At 36.1% G+C, this 17,131-nt stretch overlaps 1 long non-coding RNA gene across 1 annotated transcript in view; it reads left to right on the top strand.

Moving 5' to 3' along the window:
- The window catches only part of LOC126210490 (uncharacterized), a 32,669-nt gene extending 19,305 nt beyond the window's left edge, over positions 1-13,364 (top strand). The window contains exon 3 of the long non-coding RNA XR_007540686.1: positions 12,870-13,364. This is a non-coding gene — a long non-coding RNA (uncharacterized LOC126210490). The remainder of the gene's footprint in view (positions 1-12,869) is intronic.
- Positions 13,365-17,131: the final 3,767 nt, after the last annotated feature.

Below are 17,131 nucleotides of genomic sequence, written 5' to 3'. Positions count from 1 at the left end.
TCGAGAAGCTGTGCATGTAGACAGTAATCTTAATTATCAAAATCCTTATTTATTCCAGTTTATATTCATTTGTTTATTGAAGAATTGGCAGTAGATAATCGAGAAATTAATGCTATTCCAAATAATGAACAAAAATATATTTCTTTTAGTAAAAAGGTTGATGATGGATTCACATTAAGATTTTTACATACAAGTAAACTTATGGCTGTAAGTATTGATAACTTAACATCTTACCTTACCCAAAAAAATTTATAGAAACAGCAGAGTATTTTAAAGGCGAACAATTAGAATTAATGATTAAAAGGGGAGTTTATCCTTATGAATACATGAATAGTGGAGAAAACCTGAAACTAGACTTAATGAATCAAACATTTCTGATGAAAATTATAATTGTGCAAAACAAGACTGGAAAGAATCAATATTAAAAATTTAGGTGAACATACAAAATAATATAACGAATCAGGTTTTCATACTAGCAGATATTTTTCAAAATTTTATAGGTACTTGTATTAAATCTTGGTATTTACAGCACCTAGCTTACCTTAGGATTCTATGTTAAGAATGTTGAGCTAGAAATCCAATCAAACTATATTGTATATTTAAATGCAAATAATTTATTTCACAGGACAATATCTCAGTTTTTACCAATTAGAGATCTCAGTTGGTTGGACTCAACAGGTTCTAATTCTGATAAAATACATATAACACCAGCTGATAATGAAAATGAATATGATTATATTCTAGAAGTCGATTTAGAATATCAAAGATAATTACATGATTTACACAAAGATTTACCATTAGTACCAGAAAGAAGAAATAAATTAACAATAAATACACTCCTGGAAATTGAAATAAGAACACCGTGAATTCATTGTCCCAGGAAGGGGAAACTTTATTGACACATTCCTGGGGTCAGATACATCACATGATCACACTGACAGAACCACAGGCACATAGACACAGGCAACAGAGCATGCACAATGTCGGCACTAGTACAGTGTATATCCACCTTTCGCAGCAATGCAGGCTGCTATTCTCCCATGGAGACGATCGTAGAGGTGCTGGATGTAGTCCTGTGGAACGGCTTGCCATGCCATTTCCACCTGGCGCCTCAGTTGGACCAGCGTTCGTGCTGGACGTGCAGACCACGTGAGACGACGCTTCATCCAGTCCCAAACATGCTCAATGGGGGGCAGATCCGGAGATCTTGCTGGCCAGGGTAGTTGACTTACACCTTCTAGAGCACGTTGGGTGGCACGGGATACATGCGGACGTGCATTGTCCTGTTGGAACAGCAAGTTCCCTTGCCGGTCTAGGAATGGTAGAACGATGGGTTCGATGACGGTTTGGATGTACCGTGAACTCTTCAGTGTCCCCTCGACGATCACCAGTGGTGTACGGCCAGTGTAGGAGATCGCTCCCCACACCATGATGCTGGGTGTTGGCCCTGTGTGCCTCGGTCGTATGCAGTCCTGATTGTGGCGCTCACCTGCACGGCGCCAAACACGCATACGACCATCATTGGCACCAAGGCAGAAGCGACTCTCATCGCTGAAGACGACACGTCTCCATTCGTCCCTCCATTCACGCCTGTCGCGACACCACTGGAGGCGGGCTGCACGATGTTGGGGCGTGAGCGGAAAACAGCCTAACGGTGTGCGGGACCGTAGCCCAGCTTCATGGAGACGGTTGCGAATGGTCCTCGCCGATACCCCAGGAGCAACAGTGTCCCTAATTTGCTGGGAAGTGGCGGTGCGGTCCCCTACGGCACTGCGTAGGATCCTACGGTCTTGGCGTGCATCCGTGCGTCGCTGCGGTCCGATCCCAGGTCGACGGGCACGTGCACCTTCCGCCGACCACTGGCGACAACATTGATGTACTGTGGAGACCTCAAGCCCCACGTGTTGAGCAATTCGGCGGTACGTCCACCCGGCCTCCCGCATGCCCACTATACGCCCTCGCTCAAAGTCCGTCAACTGCACATACGGTTCACGTCCACGCTGTCGCGGCATGCTACCAGTGTTAAAGACTGCGATGGAGCTCCGTATGCCACGGCAAACTGGCTGACACTGACGGCGGCGGTGCACAAATGCTGCGCAGCTAGCGCCATTCGACGGCCAACACCGCGGTTCCTGGTGTGTCCGCTGTGCCGTGCGTGTGATCATTGCTTGTACAGCCCTCTCGCAGTGTCTGGAGCAAGTATGGTGGGTCTGACACACCGGTGTCAATGTGTTCTTTTTTCCATTTCCGGGAGTGTAATAAAGAAAGTTATGTTTTACATTATAGAAATCTCACACAGTATTTCAATCTTGATTAAAAATTAACGAAAATTAATAGAACCGTATCATCTGCACACTCAGGTCGGTTGAAAAAATATATTGTTCTTAATGCAGAAACCACAACTGAAGTTAAAAATGTTTTGAATAGGACACATTTAAGGAATGACTAATTCAATATTTGGTAGGACAATGGAAAATATTCGAAATAGACAAACTATTGAAACAACAACAAATACGAAAAAATATATGCGATATATTTTAAAACCAAATTATTAACATACTACGGTATTTTCAGAAAATCTAGTTGCAGCGTGTATGAAAAAAATAGTAGAAAAATTCAATACACCAATTTATGTTGTTTGAGTACTTTAAACATTTCAAAACTAAAAATGAATGATTTTTATTATAATTTTATGAAACAAAAATATGTGAGAATATTGTTTTATGTTAAATGGATACAAATTCTTTCTTTTATGATATAAGAACTGAAGGTTTTTATAGAGAAGCGAATTTGCCTCTAGTGACTATTGAAAAATTATTTTTTTTAAGTTCCACAAGTAAACAAGAAAGATTTAGGAAACATGAAAGATCAAAATTGTAGAAAATTATGTTTGTGCATGTTATTTTAAGATCGAAAATGTGTGCTTATAAAGTAGAAAGAGGAGTTAAAGAATCTGTTGTAAAATATTAAATTCTTAAATGGTTTAAACATGAAATGTACACAGTTCAATATAATAACTTGTTACGTTCTGATGATGGTAAGCTTATTATATTGCAAGATAAAATTAATATGTTGCCATATTGTCATTACTAATCAATTTTAAATATTAATTAATAAAATAATCAAGATTTATCAAAATGTATTATAAAATAACAAAAATTAATTCGATTTCTGGTCAATTTTTAATATTTTTTCATGATATGGTAATTATTAAGTGTTTTTAAATATCTTTTACAAACAAATTTTCCACAAATATATTTAACATTCTAATACTAGATTTCTTTATGTTTTCGATGAATAAAAGCTTTTTTTAATTTACTGCTATGAATGCAGTTTTCACAAGTAAATGTTCGTTATTTCGGCTATTAATAAGTTCATATTCAATTTCCTTATCAACTTATTGTTTCCTTTTTATACAATCAATACAGTCAATTTTTGAAGGGATATTCTTATTTCCTTTTTTGTTTCTTTATAAATTTCCTTGTCTTGTTTCCACAATGGACAAATTATTTTATTTAAAACTTCCATTTGTATAGAAAAAATATATTAGGTTTTGAAAAATCAAAATCTAATAAACTTCATTACATCTACACAGGGCCATCTCTAGATCTAATAATAACAAACTTTTATAGAAGAATAAAAAAGTTTTAATGATTATTGATGAAATTAATAATATGTTATTTAAGGCACAAACATTCATATATTTTGGATTATGTTAAGAGAGGTTCTGAAATATAATGTTGAAGAAAACTATAGAAGAAATGCAAAGAAATAGCTCACAGATACTCTTACAATCTGATACAAATTTTGTAAAATCTTATATTATTAATATTCTGAAATTATGAAATCAAAAATTAAACAAGCCTAAATTTTGAGGATTGGAATTATGAACAAGTCTTACCATCAATTCGAAAACACCAATAATATAAAATAAAAATTAATGTAAAACTCATCTATGAAGAAAAAATCCCTACTTTAAAAGTAAAGATAGATATATTGAAAAATCAGATGAAATATATTGTAGAACTATAGAAATTTTACGTGAAAAACTGAATAATTATATTGTTTATCAAAACAGGTTGTTCCTTGAACAATAGAAGAAAATTAAAAAGACACTTTTGTTATTTCAAGATTATATGATTATAATTATGATTACTACGTTATTTGAACACAATTCAAAAATGTTCAAAAACATATAATTGTTATTGGAAGTAGATGTACAAATTGTGAAGAATTTTTTAAGACTTTATTGTGTACCTAATTCAGTAAAAGCATAGCAACAAATGAAAGAAACTTTAATAATCAACTTTAAGAATTATTTGCTGTCGAAATTATTTCAATACATTGTATGTTTATTCAAACAACAACAATATGATGACATACTTAATTTAGTAAATGTTTCTTAGAATGTAAAACTAAATTCCAAATCCTCTTTTCACAATTTTACATAACATTCATAACGATTTTTATATACATCTAATAAACAAAATGCATTAAAACCAAATATTTCCATTAACTCAACTAAAAATTTTCAAATAATGCCAGCACCAAATCATCTTTGTTAACCTTTATTTGAATATGAAAATATACTCTATCTTTCTTAATACAACAATAAGAATAATTAATATTATATTTAATACTAAACATGTTTAAATTTTCAATAACTAATACCATTTATATAAAAGTTTTTATTAACATTTTAAAAAATTATATCAGTTTCTATTTATTCAACAATTGCCAAAACCCAAACATTTAAAATATACTTTATTATTTTTTTATTTACAACTTTTTCACCAGATGAACATCTGGAAAATTCGTTTTCAATTATTCTTGTTCACAAAAATTTTCCTTATTTATTCAGCATTTGTGTTTTTCAATTTGCATGTGACTTGATTAGAATGGTTAACATCCTCAATTTAAAAATATCTCATGATCAGTTTGCTGTATATCCACTTTCGAAAATACCTTTTAAATTACTTATTCTTGCTTTATCACCAATTATATATTTAGAATTAGTATCTAACAAATTTGTTACAATTTTTTTTGTTTTCCATGTTTACATCTTTTGGTTTCGTTTTTTTGGTTGAATGTTTTGTGCTGTAGTACTCATCAACAAGTTTTTTAATTTAATTAAATCAAGCTATTTTAATTTCCTTATAGGTGAAATTTTTTCCACATTTAATCTCTCAAAAGGAATTGCTTTAAATTCCCTAAAAAACTGAAAAATGTTTAATATTAAATGTTTTATAATTCTTGAAATTCATGATTAGAAAGCTCATTACCATTATCTGTTTGTAAATTTTTTTGTTTTCTCAACTCGACCATTTTTTCAATGAATCAATATTTACCTGTTTTATCTTTAACTGGGGTAGCTCATCAAATTTTGTAAAAATCATCTATAACAGCTAACAAATATTTATATCCTTCAGTTATTTTTTAAATTCGTTTTAATTTTAAAGAATCCATTTCGACGAAATCTGCTTGCGATAAATCATCTGTTCCAACAGAAATGACATTCTTCTTTTAAAAAGTTTGTGCATGCATTTGTGTGTGTGTGTGTGTGTGTGTGTGTGTGTGTGTTTATGTCTGTGTGCGGTGTGTGTGTGTGTGTGTGTGTGTGTGTGTGTGTGTGTGTGTGTGTGTGATCTAGTTTTGATAAAGGCCTCGCTGGCTTGAAGCTTATTCTGTGACAGTCTTTTTATTGCACCTGTCTACGATGCACTATCTCCACTATATGGTGAGAAGTAACTTTGTTTTTCATAATATTGTTACATTCTATCCTGGATTTTCTGTTGTTTGATTAGAGTCTGATTTCTTTATTTCTTCCCAAGTATCGACATCTGTTTTCTCCTAATCATAAAATGTCCACATACAACATTCTTCAGAATACAGTGCATTTAAAGGATCAATAATTTCATTATGTTCTTCGTTTCTCAAATGGTCTACAATCAATGGTGGTCAAAAATTTTTTTGCAAACTTCGTATTTGACTTTTTCCTCTCATCGTTCATTACAAATATTTTCTTCATATTTAAATTCATCCCAGACATTAATCATAGTTTTGTTTTAATTTATAATGAAAAAATTAATAAATTTTTAATATTTTTAAAATAAAAATCGTTTGTTGGAATAGATATATTTTTGATTGTGGATATAGAAAAACTAAAATCTTATTTTTCAATTGAGAAAATTTTAAAAAACATGCTGTTTGCGCCAGTATTCTCATAAATATGCTACTGGAACATTTGGAATTGATAGTCAAGATCAGTTCTTGGCCTAGTTCCCAATCGTAAGAAAAATCCACTGGGATACTGGAAACTTATTTTTATACATCAGATATGACTCTGTTCGATACATACATTATCCATGAAACAATACATGGACAAAGAAAGGAGACTTGTGTTGATGACCGAATAAAAATGGCAGATGTTATTGTGAAAAGAATGTGTAATTACTGAAGTATGAAGTACTTGTAAAACCTTAAGTTGGTGAAATCTCCAAGCCAATATTGGTCCAGTTCCCAAAAAGATATCGATTACGATCTGATGCCTTAAAAAAAATGCTAACAAGGACGTGCAAAGTTTGCATAAACACAATGCTCGAAGAGAAACTACGTGGGAATTCACAGCCTGTAAAGTGTCTTTACAGCCACCCCAATGTTTTTGAAACTACCTTACGAGACATGGCTATTACTTTTTAGAGTCATAGGTATTATCCTATTACAAATTCGTTCAGATAGAACATGTCTTTTTGTAGATATCTTTTTGTTGAGACTATCTACTTTTTGGGGTCTTGTTATTGCATTCCATAATAGCAGCATCGCAGGGAACAAATAACCTTGTTGTTACATCACAGACGTTCACATAGCGGCTTGTACTGCCATTGTCCCACTCATCACGCTGGTCCATTTAGCACGCTTTGGCTCCCACCGCTTGGGCCCCGACTTCATTGAACTAAATCAGTGGTTCCCGAAGTTTATGAGAGTGGTAGCCCCGAGAATGTAGGCAGTACCCTCACTCCCTTCCACAACTGCCAACATTAGCACTTAACTAAATTTTAGAACAAAAGTTACTTTTCTTTCAACAATTTCATTTTTAAAAGACATACAACACATGGTATTTACTTTTCCTAGATGTCTTATTAAACGAAAATCTACTGAGTCACTGAGCCAATTTGTTACTGTTTATTTCTAACCATCTTCTTTATATTTGGTTTTCTCGGTCAATGAACATCGCAAGACATGTGTCAAGTCTGTTCAGTTCTTTTTCTTTTGGTTTCACATCTATAAAACTAAAATACCGTGTTTCTTTTCCATATGCAAGACATGTGTCAAGTCTGTTCAGTTCTTTTTCTTTTGGTTTCACATCTATAAAACTAAAATACCGTGTTTCTTTTCCATATGCAGTGTTTGATTAGTCATAACGTGATTTCCGGTACACTGTGAATGCTATCTACAACTACTATGAAAAGAAAGCTACCTATTCACAGAAAGTGTTGAAATTTATTATACAACTCACCTCTTCTGCACCACTCATGTCCAGAGAGACAGTTGTTTCACCCATACCCAGCATCTTTTCTTAAAATCTACAAAGTTGATAGGGGTTCACTATACTTACTGATTGCAGTCACTTACTTGTTGTACTCCTTACTTCATAACTGGCAGGAACTGAAAGACTTCAGCCTGATAATGCTTTGTGTCTGACCACTTCCACTAATAATAAATAATTGCAATAATAATACTGTGTATCCGAGCATGGTAGGTGTAATGAAGTTACTATTTATTGTCTTGCACTGTCAGTTAGTTTGTTTACCTGTCCGAAAGTGAGCAATAGAAGCAATTTCTGGTCTGTTACAGGAAATACCTACAATTTGGAGAATAAATTTTCATGAGATTGTTCAGCATTTGTTACATGTCTCCCTCTTATTGTCATAGCTGCATGCTACAAAGAATGAAGTGTGAATTAGGTGTAGGGATGGCGCTTATCCTTGAAACACACGGTTTTCGGTAATATCGGTTTTCCTCAACACCAGTTTAACTTTTGTGTTAGAACTACACAAAATAACCGGTTACGGAAATAGATTTTTCGATTTCTTACTCCCATTATTTCCTGAAATAAACATAGAAATCGAACAACAATGACAAATTTTGGCTCCCTCACTTTCAAGATACATAGAAGAAAACTACTAAATGACACTTCTGGCCATTAAAATTGCTACACCACAAAGATGACGTGCCACAGACGCGAAATTTAACCGACAGGAAGAAGATTCTGTGATATGCAAATGATTAGCTTTTCAGAGCATTCACACAAGGTTGGAGCCAGTGGCGACACCTACAACATGCTGACATGAGGAACGTTTCCAACCGATTGCTCATACACAAACAGCAGTTGACTGGCGTAGCCTGGTAAAACGTTGTGATGCCTTGTGTAAGGAGGAGAAATGCGTACCATCACGTTTCCGATTTTGATAAAGGTCCGATTGTAGCCTATCGCGATTGTGGTTTATCATATCGCGACATTGCTCCTCGCGTTGGTCGAGATCCAATGACCGTTAGCAGAATATGGATTCAGTGGGTTCAGGAGGGTAATATGGAACGCCGTGCTGGATCCCAACGGCCTAGTATCACTAGCAGTCGAGATGACAGGCATCTTATCTTCATGGCTGTAAAGGATCGTGCAGCCACGTATCGATTCCTGAGTCAACAGATGGGAATGTTTGCAAGACAACAACCATCTGCATGAACAGTTCGATGACGTTTGCAGCAGCATTGTCTGTCAGCTCGGATACCATGGCTGTCGTTACCCTTTATGCTGCATCACAGTCAGGAGCGCCTGCAATGGTGTACTCGACGACGAACCTGGGTGCACGAATGGCAAAACGTCATTTTTTCGGATGAATTCAGGTTCTGTTTACAGCATCATGATGGTCGCATCCGTGTTTGGCGACATCACGGTGAACGCACATTGGAAGCGTGTATTCGTCATCGCCATACTCGGGTATCACCCGTGATGGTATGGAGTGCTATTGGTTACTCATCTTGGTTACCTCTTGTTCACATTGACAGCACTTTGAACAGTGGACGTTGCGTTTGAGATGTGTTACAACCCGTGGCTCTACCCTCCATTCGATCCCTACGAAACCCTACATTTCAGCAGGATAATGCACTTCTGCATGTTGCAGGTCCTGTACGGGCCTTTCTGGATACAGAAAATGTTCGACTGCTGCCCTGGCCAGCACATTCTCTAGATCTCTCACCAACTGAAATCGTCTGGTCAATGGTGGCCGAGCAACTGGCTCGTTGCAATATGCCAGTCACTACTCTTGATGAACTGTGGTATTGTGTTGAAGCTGCATGGGCAGCTGTACCTGTACACTTCATCCAAGCTCTGTTTGACTCAATGTGCAGGCATATCAAGGCTGTTATTAGGGCCAGAGGTGGTTGTTCTGGGTACTGATTTCTCAGGATCTATGCACCCAAATTGCGTGCAAATGTAATCACATGTCAGTTCTAGTGTAATATGTTTGTGCAATGAATACCCGTTTATCATCTGTATTTCTTCTTGGTGGAGCAATTTTAGTGGCCAGTAGTGTTCATAGGCAAACAAAGAAGAGTTAACCTGTCCAATGTTTGCTGTTTTTCTCTAATCGTAGTAAGTGGCTGAAACCTATAATAAAATCATGAGAATCGCACTACTGATTCTAATTTATTATATTCTGTTTAAAAATCATGGTGTAATCGACGATTATATCACTATTTTGTCATTATGAATAGTCTGTGCTAAAGGGTGAGAACTGAGGCTGAAGAACGACATTCATATTAATTCACCTGTTTTCAACAGCTGTATGTGGGTAAAGGCGTATTATGAAGACACAGCAAACAGATCCGATACTTTCTACTGTTATTGTAAACTATGAATGAGTTGTTGAGTTTTTTACTCTTACATGATATCGCAAGTTTGTTGTGGCGTCCTGCATTGTTAATCTTTTAAAGGAACTGGGGCATTGAACTTCATTGGTACCACACTTTGTAAAACACTTCCAAACTAGGGATGGTGCTGTATTGTAATACAACTAACGTCCAACTGGCAGAAGTTAAGCTGTGAGGACGGGGCGTGAGTTGTCCTTGGGTAGCTCAGTTGGTAGGCAAAGGTTCCGAGTTCGAGTCTCGGTCCGGCTCACAGTTTTAATCTGCCAGGAAGTTTCGCATTAATTTTTAGTTCTTATGACAGAATATGAGGTAATTTTTGTTTCTTTAAATATCTGTGGCAGGCTATGGAGCTATGTAAATAGCAAATAAAAGAGGTTATTACTCAAGATGTAATCGATATCAGAGGTAAATGTACCCAACTGTGCATGGGACCCATCTTCAAACATGATGAGAAGTTTCTCTTCGGATCTGCAATATACTAATCATTAAACACGCCATTGTGCAACACTTCACCATTGCACATGAACGTATTCGTATTAATCACGCCAGAGCGAGCTAGCAAGACACTGCTGTGTGTAGCTTAAATCAGCCGTCCTCAAAGTGGTAGGTGCACCATTGGGGGTCGAGGGGGGGAGGGGGATGCAGAGAGTAATGGCACATCAGGCATACAATAAGGATCAGTAATGACATACGAAATGGGGATCGCAAATGCAACGAGAGGGTGCTACAGTCATGAGAGGGAATTGCTTACAAATACATCAGAGTGCATGGACACCGTCACTATGCTCGCTGTGGAAGGGTTGAGAGTAACGTGGCTAGCTACTCGTATGGCAGAAGGCTAAGATGCATTTAATTTACGGGGTGTCCAAATGCAATGGGCGAGAAGTCTTGCGATTGTATCTTGCGAAATATTCTGCAAAAAAGGTCCTGTGCCACATATTATTCGCCACCCTGCATTGTCAATTGTGCAGAACTACCTCACTCCATGTGCAAAAGCCGGATGCTGGCACCAACGAACAACATGATCAGCTGCTGCAGAAGAAAGCGTTCTTGAAAGGATGCAGTGCATGCCATCAACCAAGTACATGACGCTTATCCTGCCCACTGATATCTCCCAACCTTCCGTCTGGTACATGTGGTTGAGAGAACAATGTTACATGTATAGACTATACATAAATCAATTTGCTATTGCAATACATAGATTAAGAAATTTACAGTTTGTGTCACAGTTTTCGGATCATTGATTCATATATTTACAGTTTGTGATGTAGGCTAAGATCTGAGGTTCATATACTTTTAGAAAAGAGATCTTCCATCACACTAACGTACTAAATCTAGAAACTCATCTGTTGATGAATGCACAGGGTTGTTTAGCAGCCATAATTTTAATTTCTTTTTTAGTTCTGTAATGGGCAATGTGGAGATATTAGGTTGGAAGAAATTCAGTAGTTTTATGCCTGTATAGTGAAGGCTTTTCTCATTAAGTGTGGTTTTATGAGAGTTATTGTGGGGTCTCTCTCTACCTTTAGTGTTGTGACATGTATGTCGTTATTAAATGTTGTGTTATTGTTTACTGCCATAATAATTATCTTAGGTATGTGCATGTTATTATATCTATACAGGTTATTATTTGCAGCATTGTCATCATATACGGGATGTCTAGGAATCCTTCATACTCGGTTCGCTAGAAAATCAAATCAAACAAGTCATATTAAGGAATTTTATTACAAAAAGCTAATATACAGTACTTATCTTTGCAATTACACAGATGTGTCACAAGCAAAGGGCGGCATACGAAATAATTAATTTTCAGTATATACAATTCCAAGTCTATGCTGCATGGACAGTACAAGTGAGTAACGAGTGTTGATTCTTCTATCCAAGTTGCTAGTCTTGAAGCTGCTGTTCAATTGGGACGTCGCCAGTTGGTCTCGGCACTTATGTCTTCCCCATATAAGGGCCACTGCTGTCGTGTTGTCGTCCTGGAGAGAGATCCAGTCAGTGTGCGATGGCCAACTTCTTCTCACAGCAATCTCTTCTCTATCATTCCCGACATATGTGCCGGCACTTGACTATGTCGTGACACAGGTTATGAACAGTTAGTATTTTAAATTCTTTAAACAAAATTCTGCAGGATTCCCTGGCACATTTCTTTCCCATCATTCTAATTGCCTTCTTCTGTAGGATAAGTACACTTTTCATATTACCTTTACAGCTGGATCCCCATACCTCTATCCCTTAGATGGGATTCAAATAGTGCGAAATTTATTTGACTCAGAGTGGTAATGTCACAAAAAGGTATCAGTTTTCTTAGGGCATATATGGCAATAGACAGTTTTTTGCAAATTGAAATTTGCCATTCACAAAATGAGATGGCCTAAGAGGATGGAATTTATAGTGTGCTACCAATGAAATGAATCCTTGTGAAATCATTCCGCCAAAGAATACTTGGATATAAATTTAAAAAATGCCACCATCAAAGAACTACTGAAAGTATATTAAACCTGTTTTGCTAATGCAAAACTAGAGGATGTGAGAAGAAAAATCCTTAGAACAAACTTCAGAAAATAATTTAAAAATATAAGGCAGTAAGTGCTTTGGAGCTGGAGCTTCAGATGTCTACATAGCAAAGTGCTGGACGTTCAAGGAACTTTATTTTCTGATTGACACTGAGAGCTACGATTGCGAAAGATCTCTGTTCACTCGATCAGTACCCCTTGCTCTACTGTCAGTTGTATAGTCTTCAGTGTAAACAAGTTCTTGCATAGACCTTGCTGGAGTTTTCTCGATAATGTAAATGTGCAGAAGACAACATGCCATTGTAATGAAATTCACTTTTCAGGCTACAAGTTAATATATTTTGGGAATATCGAACTGTTAGCTACTAACATTTGGTATAGCAACATTTTATTAATGAAATTCATTGTTTCTTTCTACAGGCCTTTGAATTATGAAGACAGAAGTGTTACAGAAATTTTGTCATCTGCCTCATCACAAGCTTCTGCCTCATCACCAGTCTCCTCATCAAGAGCAGCAGCCAGACCACAACTTGGTAAATCAACAAAGAGATAAAGAAGTGATCAGGATGCTCTTGGCATGGCGTATGAATTCCTAACCAGACAGGAAACACAGGAAAAGGCAGTTGCAAAAGTTTGGAGTATGAAACTGAAATCAATGAATCCAGAACAGTCAATAGTTGCTCAGAAGCATATTTCTGACATATTATTGGCAGGACAACCGGGAACTCTGGGGATAACATATGCATATCCAGTACTGATCCAGACCAGAGCAACACAACCAGAAGAGAAAGTACCAGGTCAGAATGGGGCAATAAAAAAGATTTGTGAATCCTCAAACAGCCAGACAAGCACACAAGTTTTGTATGCAAAAGAGTCTTAGTGACATATTTGAATAAATGTAATTTTGATACAGTTTGCATTATATGTGTTTGTTTCCTGTATCTTAATATATTCGCAGAAGTGGCCTTTCCTGTTTTACCAAATCATTGATTAACCCATTCGCTTGATGTGGTGGATATACTTCCCACCAAATGTATTTCTTTACAGCGTTTCTGGAATATGTGTTACCACTTTTGTACGCTCCTGGCATCTAGTGGCAGTCTGCTGCACCAGCTATAGTTTCTGTTTGTTGAGAAATATAGCCTTCAGGACTGTGGGAAGTATATATCCCACCAAACAACGGTGTTTTAATGGTTCTTGGGAAGTTTGGTTACCACCTAAGTAGTTTCTAGAAGGGGTTTGGAATGTACACGTACCATAAAATTAATCTGTCATTTGTGGTCCTTGGGAAGCATACTTACCACCAACTTAGGGCTATCCCAAAGCTTGTAGGAATATGTCTTACCACCTTTGTCTATACCTGACATCTTGCGATAGTACTGTACACTGCACCAGATGTATCAAAACTGCTACATTGTTCAGTTTGTTTTTTATGTGATCACTACTGTTGTCAGAACACATTGCTTTGCTTCTGCACTATACATCATTTGGACCTGTATTAGCTAACACTTGTTGTTGTTGTTGTTGTTGTTGTTGTCTTCAGTCCTGAGACTAGTTTGATGCAGCTCTCCATGCTACTCTATCCTGTGCAAGCTTCTTCATCTCCCAGTACTTACTGCAACCTACATCCTTCTGAATCTGCTTAGTGTATTCATCTCTTGGTCTCCCTCTACGATTTTTACCCTCCACGCTGCCCTCCAATGCTAAATTTGTGATCCCTTGATGCCTCAGAACATGTCCTACCAACCGGTCCCTTCTTCTTGTCAAGTTGTGCCACAAACTCCTCTTCTCCCCAATTCTATACAATACCTCCTTATTAGTTATGTGATCTACCCATCTAATCTTCAGCATTCTTCTGTAGCACCACATTTCGAAGGCTTCTATTCTCTTCTTGTATTGTATGATAAAGTTTCTAGGATTCTTTTCAAATTGTGTTAAGTAAACTTTAATGTCATTAACAAATCTTTCTTTAATTAAAGTAAAAGATAACATAACTAAAAAGCAGAAAATACTGTTTATAATTTTTTATGTGTAATGGCAATACACAGCAGTTCACAAACAGGAAGTGAGAAACACATTTACTATACTTTTAATACTTCACAAAAGTGCCATGGTGATATATCCACTACCATAGTTTTTCGTCCTAATCACAAAATAAAATTATCAAAAAATAAATATAGTTGGTTGATCACAATCCTAATAGGGTAGCAAAAAAACTTTCTGTACTGATTTGCTACATAAAATGCGTCTGTAAGAGGGTTCAAATTTCATATGTTTGATCATTTCCCTGGTTCTGTGCAGTTAGTTGAATTTTCTAATAATGTGATATTGTTGCTGCTAATGAGAAGTTTTCTAAAATTGCACTACTTTTGCCGCATTAATTAAGTGGACAGAATTATTATTACTACCACTCAATTCTTTCAGAAAAATACATTCTTGTTTTGTGTGTATATATGTAATTTCCTCAAATACTTTTTAATCTTTTATAGTTCATAACCATGCTGAATATGTTCAGCCTCATAATATATGCCTCCTATTGCTGTGTACACATCCTCCCACGTACCTGCAGGACACATTTCCTTATTTGAATACCAAGCTTTTGAATACTAATTACAGATAGCAGCTAAAGACCAATAAAATGTTTTGTATAAAATGAACTCAGTATACTGACACTCAGGTTCTGTATGGATAATTTCATGAAAAGTGAAACCATAACACAAACATATGAAGTGTAAAAGATTTTGTCATGCTGTACAATATCTCACAACTTAATATATTTTCACTGAAAAAGAACTGATGAAAATATACTCAATATGTAGGGAAGAATACATGACTTTTGGTACATTACATTTTGGTACAAAACACATCTCTTTGTTTGCAATATATCATTTAGACATAACCAAACAATTTAAAATAGTAGTTGGAAATAATTTTTAATGTTTCAGAAACAAAAGAATTAAAATAGTTTAAGGAACTCATTTACTGATAGGTCCATAACCAATTAAACTAAAGTGTTTGTACCAAACGTATAATTTTACATTTGACAGAAAAAAAATGTTTGTTCTTTTTTATTTGGCCGTGACATACCAATTCCAGTAAAAATTTACAACATATTGTAACTGCCAGAAATGCTGTTATAGATGTAACAATTGATTTTTGTCTACTGAAAAAAGGAGCTTCAAACATTTTTTAAAAAGTCAGAAATGTGGAAATTTAAAGTGGTATAAAGTATTTCTCAGCATATTGCTCAAATGAACTCATCAACTGACTTCAATAGAATAGTGATGAGACAAGGATAGTAGCTGAAGTGGTGCGGAAAAGTTCTGTATATTTTTTATAAATGTTGGATGTCAAGTTTCTTGTCCATTGTTTTATCAAAAAGTAGGGTGCCTCCTTTGAAATGACAAAAACTGAAAATGTTTCAGATAGTATTTGTGTACTCCAGATTGATATCAGTGAGAAGTTCACTATAGCTCCCCAGGATGAGCTCCAACATGCACACTGGAGTAAGGAATAAAACACTCTTTACATAGCAGTGACTTATGCAGTTTCTGGTTCAGTTTCATATGCTATGGCATCTGATTACCTGCAATGTGATGAGCTAGCTGTTCATGTTTTTAATCAGAACATATTTCTGAAACTAAAAAATAAATTCTCTAATTTTAAGGTAGTAGAAATATTGCCCGTTGGTGCTAATCAACATTTCAAACAGTGGTACACATTAGCCAATGTAACTTTCAGCAAAGGCAATCATGGTCCTGTGATAGAGTTAATGGGATAGTAGTTCCAGCAGAGGGGACAAAAACAAATGCTGAGAATTTACAGCAGAATTCGAATGAAATCAGAACTCATCCAAGCACTCATCAAGACGAGTCCCAACGCCTTTGAGAAATGGTCTAGAATCTGAACACTGACATTTGTACAAATTTGTTGGAGAAGATGTGACTGATGAATGTGATAAAAACATTTTAGTTAAGTTCCCTAAGAGTAGAGAAAACATTTTGCCTGAAAAGGACAATACTAGTGAAGCTGATACTACCCCATTGGTGTGTATATTGCAAGATCCTACCACAGATTCTCAGGAAATTAAATTAAAGCTTTTGAAATACATTTGGGTCTGTTATCTGAATGCTGTTCGTTTATTCATAAATTTGTCATCACATAATGATTTCAGTGCTCTGTCAAACTCTTCACGCAGTATCATATCTCCCATTTCATCTTCATCTACATCCTCTTCCATTTCCATAGTATTTTCCTCAAGGACATCGCCCCTGTATAGACCCTCTATATACTCCTTCCACCTTTCTGCTTTCCCTTCTTTGCTTAGAACTGGGTTTCCATCTGAGCTCTTGATATTCATACAAGTGGTTCTCTTTTCTCCAAAGGTCTCTTTAATTTTCCTGTAGGCGGTATCTAACTTACCCCTAGTGAGATAAGCCTCTACATCCTTACATTTGTCCTCTAGCCATCCCTGTTTAGCCATTTTGCATTTTTAAGACGTTTGTATTCCTTTTTGCCTGCTTCATTTACTGCATTTTTATATTTTCCCCTTTCATCAATTAAATTCAATATTTCTTCTGTTACCCAAGGATTTCTTCCAGCCCTCGTCTTTTTACCTACTTGATCGTCTGCTGCCTTCACTAGTTTATCCCTCAAAGCTACCCATTCTTCTTCTACTGTAT

Source organism: Schistocerca nitens, chromosome 10, assembly GCF_023898315.1.
Source record: "Schistocerca nitens isolate TAMUIC-IGC-003100 chromosome 10, iqSchNite1.1, whole genome shotgun sequence".
Taxonomy (NCBI): Eukaryota; Metazoa; Arthropoda; class Insecta; order Orthoptera; family Acrididae; genus Schistocerca; species Schistocerca nitens.
This window is presented reverse-complemented; position numbering and strand designations above follow the sequence as displayed.